The sequence below is a fragment of the Globicephala melas genome, chromosome 6 (assembly GCF_963455315.2).
Source record: "Globicephala melas chromosome 6, mGloMel1.2, whole genome shotgun sequence".
Lineage (NCBI taxonomy): Eukaryota > Metazoa > Chordata > Mammalia > Artiodactyla > Delphinidae > Globicephala > Globicephala melas.
In genome coordinates this window covers 2,971,313-2,980,923 of record NC_083319.1, presented here as the reverse complement: position 1 = coordinate 2,980,923, position 9,611 = coordinate 2,971,313, and the positions used below count along the sequence as shown (strand labels likewise).

Below are 9,611 nucleotides of genomic sequence, written 5' to 3'. Positions count from 1 at the left end.
GGGCACAGAAGGCCTGTCCTGGGTGGGTGTGGGGCTGCATGGGCTCAGCCGAGTCGTCACTCACTTTAATGTTATAAAGACGTGTGTGTTTGCGGTAGTAGCGCTCTTGCGCAACCTAAAATAAACCCAGTGACCCCAGGGGCTTGGGAGGGGTTCAGCCCACACGAGGAAACTCGACCTTGTAGTTGGCAGGTTCAGTGGGTACCAAGGAAAACTTGTTTTGTTTTTGACTTTTTATGGGGGTTTAATATACACAACGTGCGTCCACCTTAAGTTACAGCTGGATAAAAACTTAATGTATACACAGGAGGAACTGCCACTGAAAATAAGATCTGAAACGTGTCCACGAGCTGAACCTTTCAAAATACAGAAAAAGGGCCAGAGTCCCCAGTTTTTACCTTTGTGGCCCACTGCTGGAACCTCAGGCTAGGGACCTTTGATCTCATTCCTGCCCCTCACTGGGCAGATGGGAAAAGAGGCTGGGGGGGCCAGGTCTCCGGGAAGAGCCGGGAACATCCCCTGCTCCTCGCCAGCTCCTGGGACTTGGCGCCCGCTCCCACGACAGCGAGCTCGGGGGCCCAGGCCGTGGCCTGATTTGGGAACGGGAGGTGGGGGGTTGTGGGAGGTAGGTAGATAGGGGCGCGACCGAGCGAGACTCCTCCCCGGGCGGGGCCGCCCCTGCGCGCGCGCCGACGCCCCGCCCCCGCCCTCCTGCGCGCGCCCCCGCCAGGCTAATTAGGCACGCGGTTTGTTTACAAACATGGGCGCCCGGCAGGTACGCGCCGCCCAGACCGTGCGCGCCTGAGGTTAAAGGGCGGCCCCCCGGACTCCGGGGTCCTCCGGTGCGGGCGGCAGCGGCGGGCGAGCGCTGGCCGCTCTCCCGCCTTTTGCGCGCCTCCCCGAGCACCAGGAAATACGCCCAGAGGCGCACGTCCCTTGCGCGGGAGGGCGCGCGGGAGGGCCGCGCCGGGTCCCCGAGTCGCCGTCGGCGCCGCGCCCCACCCCCGCGCGCCCCCCGGCCCGGGCCCGCTCGCGGCCGGGTCGGCGGGGCGGGCGGCGGGCGGGGGCGCGCGGGGCGGGGCGGGGCGCGGCGCCGGCGGGGCCGGGACATGTAGTCCGCGCGCCATGGCCTCTCCTGGGCGGCCCCGGCGCGGGCCCGGCCGCGGACTACGACTCCCGCCAGGCGCCGCGGCGCAGCGCATGAGCCCTGCTCGGCTCCGGCGCGTCTATTATGCTGCCGGGGCCGGCGAGCCAAAGAGGAGCCGGCCGCGCGGGCCGGGAGGGGACGGCCGCAGGAGCCGCCGAGGCCAAGTACGCCTTTCTCTTGCTTCCTTGCGCGCGCGGGGCGGCGGGCGGCGCGGGTGGCGGCGGGCCGGGCGGGGCGGGGAGCGCGGCCCCGTACGCTCCGCGCAGGCCGCCGGCGCGTCCGGGGAGCCGGGCGCCCGGGACGCCGTCGCCGCCTCCGCCTTTGTGCGCGGCCACGATGCAACAAAGCGCGGCGGCGGCCCGGGGTCGCGACGGCGGCGGCGGCGGCGGCGCGGGCCCTCTCCCCTCCTCCCGCGCCCTCCCGGCCGCCCGCGTCCCGGGTTCGGGGGCGTCGCCGCGGCCGGGGCGCGCAGCCCGGAGTTGGCACGGCCCGCGCGCCCCGCGCCAGCGATCTCCCGCGCGCCCTCCCTCACGGAAAGGATTTTTTTCCCCCTTTCCTCCGCCCGCCATCTTTCGAAGGGGGGGATCGGGGCGGACGTGGAGGGGAAGGTGCGCTTCGGCGCCACTTTCCCCGCGCCCCTTTCCCCGCGCCCGTCCCGCCCGCCCTGGCTCCTGGCCGCGGGTCTCGCGCGGGGGCCGTAGCCGCGGCCGGGGCGGGGGGCGAGGCCGGGCCCGGGAGCGGGCGGCGTGGCGTGGAGGCCGATTTCTCCAGAGTTAGGCGCCCGAGCTGACTTTGAGCCCTTTGGAGTTGCTGGGTCGTTGCAGCGCGGCCAAGAGGAGACCCAGTTCCCGTTTTGAAATCAGCCCGAAAAGCGCTTAATCCGGGCGAGGTTGAGTTGCGGGAGGAGCGGGGGTGCGTGCCCTCCTTCCCACTCAGGGTGGGCCGCGGCCTGACAGCACGGCACAAGCTCATCGGGGAGAAGTACTCACCCCAAACCTCACACGGCCCCCTGGCCCTCGTGGGCTCCCCGTGAATAAAGCTGGGGCTCGGGGGAGTCCTCTTCCTCCACCGGTTGCTCATCCGGGGGCAGGCCGGGGTGGAGGTCTTGGGCCGCCTCCTTTCCCTCGGGGCTAGGGCGCAGTTTTGGAAAGATGAAAGTGGGGGTACGGAACCGGTCCGCCTGGAGACCCACGTGGGGCGGTCCCGTGGTCCATCCTGAGGGTTCCCGCCATTGGGCCCAGTCCCTGACCATCCTGCGATCCTTCATTTTGGCTGAAAGCTTTCTACCCAAAAGTGCATAACTGGGGTGCCCCCGTGTGTTCCCTGGGTTGTGGCTGCAGAGTTAATGGGGAGGTGGCATTGGGTATCAGTGGGCAAACTGGCTGGAGGGCGGAAGGCAAGTAAATGAAGGAGTCGCTCTGGCCCCTCCTCCTCGTGCCCCCCCCAAGTGAAGACGAAAGTTTTTTTTTGTTTTTCTTTTTTAATCCTGCTTTTGTAGGCCTTCTTCCTGACTCTTTCTTTAAAATAGGAGTTCTTTTCCTGGGTCCATGGAGTGGCCCTGGGGAGATCCTGAAATCTACGCAAAGTTGCCTGGGCGGCATGTCTTCTGGGGGAGTAGTTGGCTTTCAAGGGTAACAAGAAAAGGCCTGAACCCGTGCAAGGCTGAGTCTTCAGGAGTTAGGGACCTCCTTCCCTCCCTCCCTCCCTCCCTCCCTCCCCCCTCCCTCCCTCCGTCCTCTGGCAGCCCTGAGTGCGGCCTCTCATTTGCAAATAAAGCTCTGTGTTTGCCCTTTTCTGTCTTGAGGCCTTGATGTGTGCTGGTGGTTACAGATCGGGAGAGATAGGGCACACGGCATCTGGGGCGGGCGGTGTGGGCCATTTCGCTTTGACCTTTCTGGTAACCTCGGGGGCCCCAGGACTCTGGAATCCCGCCCCAAGCAGCTTCTCAGAAGCTTCGATCCAGTCCCAGCCCTGCCACGGGGACGTCCGGGGAGGAGGGACGGGTAGCACCAGGTCAATTTTTGTTTTGTTTTTAGAAAGTGGAGTAATTGCTTTCTCTCCACCACAGCCCGCGCGTGCTTGGGAAGTGAGCTCTGAATAAAGGGAGAGGATTTGTAAATATTCTGCTCCTGCCTGCCTGGCCCAGCAGAGCGGTCACGGGCAGAAAGTGAAAGTGGAGGGTGGTGGCGGGGTAAAAAGCGAACCGCCTACCGCCCGCCGCAGCCGGCGGCTGTTCCTGCGCCCTCTTCCTCCAGGCTGGCGAGTTGCCAGCTGCCCGAGCCCTGCGCCGGGCAGGCGGCGAGGCGCACGGCCATTTCCTGGTTCTCGGCGACAGAGCTTTCCCTGGGGAGTTCTGGCCGCGGCCCCGAGTGGAGTGGTTGGTTCGGCACCGGCGGGCCGGCTCCAGCGTCCGCCTGGCTCTCCGTCCGCCGCTGGTGGGCCCTGTTCTCCTCGGGAGAGCGGCTCTCATCCAGTGGGTCCAGGGGCAGCTGGGCTGGGTCGGGAGTGGGGGGGGGGTCCACCGCCCCCCAGCGAGCGGCTGCATCTGGCCGCTTGCTTCAAGCCTCTCTGCAGGTCGCTGGATTTTCGGGGCGGTCGTGTGGGTGGGTGTGTGAGTAGCCTGGTCCGCCTTTCCCGTCTCCCCACGTGATGGTCTAGCTGTAAAGCGACAGAACCCCCCGGCAGGGCCCACAGACCCTGCATTAGCAGGGCCGTATCTAGTCAGCATTCCTTGCTTCCGAAGGAGACTTTAGTGAATTGTGGCAGAAAGCAGCGTCCTGCTGGCCGTATTCCTGCCTGCTGGGAACTTGTCAGGGGAGCCCCCTGCTCGGGAGCCCGCCCGCCGTCCCACCCGAGGCTCTGCCCCCTGGTCGCGGCAGGTGTCAGAGCAGCGCGCACTGCCCAGTGTGCTTGGCTCGGGGCTGCTGGTAGGTGCCCAGGTGGTGAGTGGCTTGTTGCACCTCCTCAGCCACCCCGCCCCGCCCATTGCGAATCCCTTTGGCACCTGCACCCCTGCTCCGGGTGCCTGTGGTCCTGCCTCTGAGAAGCACGGGCCTCTTAAAGGCAAAGCGTCACTTTCTGGATCTGGAGCGGAGATGACGGTTACCTGTGTGTGGGTGTCTGTCCAGAGGCCGGAGGCTCTGCTGTGTCAGTGCTGTGGGTGAGTGTTTATTTCTTTTGCCAGGTTTTAACTATCCCACAGGAGAATCAGTTCTCAGCCTAACCCCTTTTTTAGGGCCTTTGTAACCTCGAGTTAGAACCGGCAGGTGCACTTGGGGGGAAGCCCCCCTCCCTTCCTCCTGCAGTGCTGGGAGAGTGCACCGGAAGGTCACGAGGTGCCTGGGAGAGTCCCTTTGCCGCTGCTTGGGAACTGCCACTTGGGATGCGGGGAGGGGGGGGTGGGGGGGGCGGGCTTCAGGCGCCCCAGTGGGATTTTTCTGCCAGTGCTGGCAGCTGGGCCTGGTGACCCGTGTGGCAGCGTTTCCACAGTGATGTTCAGGAGTGTGATCCGGAGGGTGTTCGGGGGGGCTGGGGCTCCAGGGTCCCCGCCGAGGTCCCCGGTACGCGGGGGCAGGAACGCCCTCGCCTCCCGTGAGGCCGAATGCATGCGTGTCGTGCGGCTGGACCCTCGTGACGCATTACCAGGAGGAGGCGGAGCCTGGGGGCAGTCTGGCCTGACGGTGTCTCAGGGATGAAACGCGGGAGCAAAGGGAAAGGCAGGGCAGGAACGGGGTGCTGCCCAGCTCCAAGCCCGCTTGCGCCGTCGGGCAGAGCCGTGGTGGTGCCAGCCTGGTGCTGCTTGTTAAGAGCTGGGGCCCTGCTGGCTGTGCACCCCAGATAAGGCGCACGCCCACCCTGTGCTCTGTTGTCTTAGCTGCCACCAGGCTGTCGTAGGTCTGGGGTGGGGAGACACCAGTGACCGTGTGACTGTCGCCTGGGATGACAGACCCCCCCCACGCCCCGCAGGCTGGGCGGGGCAGCAGGATGTGCTCCGCTGCGAGCACTCGGGCTGTGGGAAACGTCCCAGCGACGGCGGGCCAGGGGGCCCAGCCCTCGGGAGCCTGAGCTCAGCCTGGTGCTGGTTGCCGGAATGGGTGCCGGTCCCTCTCCAGGGCTCCCAGGCTCCGGACAGCCCTCCCGTGGGAGCACCTGCTGTTCTGGAAAGGCGTGGGCACCCGGGGAATGTGTTTGTGTTGGGCAGGGTCGGGGAGATGAGAGCCTAACTCGGACCCTGGTTTACCGAGGCTGCACCATCCTATCCTCGGCCCCGCTCTGGGCTGGCGCCGGCGGGCTGCCCTTCCTGCCGCTGACCCCGAGGGGCAGCTAGGGTGAGGGGTGTGGAGGGCTGGCTGCCCCTCGACATCAGGATCCGGCAGTGGTCGGGGGCTCCCAGTCTGCTCGCCTGCCGCTGTGCCTCTGGGCTCCGTGGCCCCCCAGGCCCTCTCCGCCTCATGTGCCGTCTGTTAGGTGGGGTGATGGGGTCAGAGCTTCCCTCTGAGGGCTTCTCCCTGGGGTCTCAGTTGAGAGGGACCTGGGGGACAGCCACTTCCTCGGCCTGGTCTGGGGTACAGTGCCTGGCTCGGGGTTTTGGGGGTTGCTTATGCACACGCGTCGGGCCTTGAATGGGGGGTGTTCTGTTGGGACGGGCACAGAACACCCCCCGGGGGTGATGACAGCACACCGAGCCTTGGTACTCGCAGGGCCGGGTCCCCCCGTAAGTGCGTGTGACCGCCTGACCCCTACCAGAGAGGATGGTCCCCCCTTTCCCTCTCCAAGACAAAGTGTGGCGCCGGTCACGCTGTCCTCACTCACTGTGTCCCCTGACCTTCCCCTTCGAGTGGTGGGTCCCTCACCCCCCTCCCAGAAGCCCCATGGAGCTTAACACGCCCCCCCCCCCCGACACACACATCACACAGCGGCTTCTTGTGGTTTTGCAGTTGGTTTTTCTTTTGGGTAGGTTGGTTGAAAGGTGGGAGGAGACAGAGCCTCACAGAGGAGGGGCGGGGGCGGCTGGCCTGACCCCCGCCGTGAGCAGTGAGCCCCACTCAGCAGGGCTGGCGACGCCCACCACAGCCGGTATCTCGGGTCCAGGGTGAGGCCGACGTTCTGGCCAGAAGGGAAACCTTCAGAGGCTGGCTTCCCTGAGGGGGGCTGGCGGGCTGGGGAGAAACATGGGGCATCAGGGAAAACTGGATCGAGAAGGAGCCTTAGGTGCTTGGGTGCCGGGAGTGCAGAGCCGAGAGGACATGGTGGCGTCAGGAAGGGGGACCGTGGCTGCCGGCCCCTCAGTGGGCCAGGCAGGGTGCCTCAGGAGACGCCATAGGCCTCGGGGTGCTGCAGACGTTCCGTGGGACCGATGGGGTCCCTTGCCGGTGGGGAGCAGAAGTGATCCAGACCAACGGTGGGCTTGGGGCCCTGGTCGGGGCCAAGGCGCTCCAGGCAGAGCCCCTTCGGGGGCAGCCGTGGTAGCACTGCTCCCTGCCCGGGCAGGGGGTGGGCAGGGGGTGGTGGCCAGCAGGGCCCAGTGTGCGGAGGACCCCCGCTCGCCCACCTAACGTCCCCTGGGGCCCCACGGGAGGAGGCAGTGGGCTCCGTCTGTCACGGAAGCCGACCCTGCCCGCACGGATCCTGTTTCCTGAGGCCCGGCTGCTCGGGGGCAAAGGAGCTGGGGCGGCGGGCCTTGCCCCTTCCTGCAGCTCACCGCCACCTGTCTCTGCGGGATTGTTGCAGGAGCTCCAGGAGGCAGTGTTTTTTTTTTTTTAATAAATTTATTTGTTTTATTTATTTATTTTTGGCTGCGTTGGGTCTTCGTTGCCACGCGTGGGCTTCTCATCGCAGTGGCTTCTCTTGTTGTGGAGCACGGTCTCTAGGCACGCGGGCTTCGGTAGTTGTGACTCGTGGGCTCTAGAGCGCAGGCTCAGTAGTTCTGGCACGCGGGCTCTGTAGTTGTGGCACGTGGGCTCAGTAGTTGTGGCATGCGGGCTCTAGAGCACAGGCTCAGTAGCTGAGGTGCACGGGCTTAGTTGCTCCGCGGCACGTGGGATCTTCCCGGACCAGGGCTCGAACCCGTGTCCCCTGCATCGGCAGGCGGATTCTTAACCACCGTGCCACCAGGGAGGTCAGGTGGAGGAGTCTTCGGGGTTGGGTGGACGGCATTGCTCACAGCCTGGCTCTGCTTCTGACTGGATGGCCTCGTGCCCCTTGATCTCTGAGCCTCTGCCCCCCCACCTGGAAAGTGGAGCCCACGTGACCCACACTGACGCCAGGATGGGGCCCAGGGAGTCGGGGCCGTGCAGCGTTGGGCCCCCCAGGGGTGCCTGACTCACCTGATCCCTGAGTCACCCGACTCAGGAAGGCCGGTGGGTCTGAGCAGGGCGAGAGGGAAGGCGGAGGGAGCGCAGGCCCTGCCCCTCCCCCCCCCCAGGATGGTGGAGTCACTCCCTGGCTTTTTTCCTACCTCTGATCACCCCTCTGAACGTCAGCACCCCCTACAAGCCTCCCCTCCTTCCTGAATGTGGCTCAGGACTTCCCCCTTCAGGCCCAACGCCCTCCAACCTAGGAGCCTCCTGAGGACCCCCTCCACCTGCTTCCTCCTCTGACCCCCGGCCTCATCCCCGCCCCCGTGGCTGGAGGCCCTTCCCCTGATGCTGGTGAGTGAGGCTCTTTCTGCCCTTCTATCCGGCATCCTCCGTCTAGCATCCCCCCCGACACCTGTCGGGGTCCAGGCTGCCCAGGAGTGCCCTCCTCTGCCTGCTGTGGTCCTGTCTGTGGCGGGAGGGCCGGAGCTGCTGCTGCTGCGTTTTCAGGGTGTTTCCCACAGTGGCACCTGGACAGAGGTCCCCACTCTCTCCCTCCTTGTTTGTCCAGGACCCTGAATAGCCCTGGTGTCCAGGCTCTTCTGATGTGTCCCTCTGGGCTGAGCGAGCCTACAGGGGCCGGTTCTCTGCACTTTATTTCCAATTCCAGTTCCCCAGGGAGGAATGAGGTGGGTCCCAGAGGATGAGTCCAGGGGCGGGGAGATGGCCATGACCTCCGGGTCCGCCTGCCCCGGTCTGCAGCCAGGTGTGTCCAGCTCCCGTGAGTCCCTCACGGAGTGGCGAGTGTGTGACTCTGGAGGGTGGGGTGACTGGCCTGTGTCCCCCGCCTGCCGCTGGCCAGCTGTTTGGCTTTCTGGACGCTTCCTCAGGATTCCACCAGAAGCCCCGTCTCTGGGTTTTCTCTTGCTGTTCAAGGGCTTTTGTGGTCTGTCTGAGCATTTCCTCTCTGGGTGGTTTCGAGGGAAGGTTGTCTTCACTCTGACCTTCGCCCCGTTTGCGGTGCCGCCTCCCGCCCCGTCGGGCAGCCCCGGGAGGTGGGGGTGGGGGAGATTCTCCGAGCCTCGGTTTCCCCTCTGAGGGGTGGGGCCCCGTCCCTGCCCTCGGCCCGGGTGTCCCCGCGCGGTGTGCACCACCAGCCGGGCCAGCGGATCCTCAAGGCTCCTTTCCGAACCCCACCTCCTAGAAGGCTGGTTTCCAGCTCGGCCGTGTGGAGCGGGCCCGGTGGGCTGTGACGCCGGTGAGATCGGGCTGCACGTCTCTGCCCGCAGGAGATGAGACACCCCCGTCCCGCTGGGGGCTTGGGGGTGGTGAAGGGGAGACCTGGTAACTTGAGGGTTTTATACGTCTGGGCTTAGGGCGCTGGGCTCTGCCACCTGCACTGCCCCACCCGGTCCCGGGTTATCCTGCCTGAGTCCATCTGCCCCCACCCCCTCACCTGTAGTCCTTTGCTCTGCCAGGCGGGGGGGGGGGGGTGTGTGGCACGAGGAGTAGGGTCATGTTCCCCAAATCTCGCTGTTGCTGTGGTGGTGGGCAACGCAGGGTCCTGAGCACCCAGGGAAAAGGGTGGGGCAGGGGCTTTCCAGCGTGGCCAGTCGAGAGACAGCAGAGGCCCCCAGAGTACTCAGCTTCTGCCACGAGCACCCCTGCTCCGTCCTGTCCCCTCCAGACCCCCGCTCATTTCAGCCCCCTTCCCACCTCCCCGTTGTCACGAAGCAAGCTCCTGGCACATTTCCTTCGTAGGACGTTGGTGCCCACGTCTAAAAGACAAGGGCTCTTTAAGAGTTATAAAAGGACACAGCGCCACCGTCACCCCCAGGGCGTTGACGTTGGACCCCAGAGATGGTCCGAGAGACAGCGTTGAGGTAGATGCCTCTTGCCTCACTGCCCGGCAGGTGCTTCTCCCAAGCTGGCCCAGGGCACAGGCGCTGGGGTCAGGGGCCACCGCCTCGCCTGCCCCGGCCGTCCTCCCTCCTGGCCACGTGGGGGCCGACCCCCGTGATGGGCCGCCTTCCTCCGTTCCAGCTGCGACCCCAGAACACTACTCTGCGGAGGGGTGAGCTTTTCTCCTGATCCTTTTGCGATGAAAGCTGACCCTTGACAGCGGATACGAGGCTGTCTGTGGTCCTTTTTTCCTCTTAGACTGAACA

At 65.7% G+C, this 9,611-nt stretch overlaps 1 protein-coding gene across 2 annotated transcripts in view; it reads left to right on the top strand.

Moving 5' to 3' along the window:
• Positions 1-1,166: 1,166 nt before the first annotated feature.
• BRD3 (bromodomain containing 3) overlaps positions 1,167-9,611 on the top strand; it is a 32,816-nt gene continuing 24,371 nt past the window's right edge. Inside the window, exon 1 of one of the 2 annotated variants that reach the window (XM_030838385.2) lies at positions 1,167-1,311. The gene's annotated coding sequence lies outside the window, so the exon portion shown is untranslated. Of the gene's footprint in view, positions 1,312-3,750; positions 4,308-9,611 lie in introns of those variants that run through there. The other variant, XM_060300213.2, reaches the window with a different exon arrangement.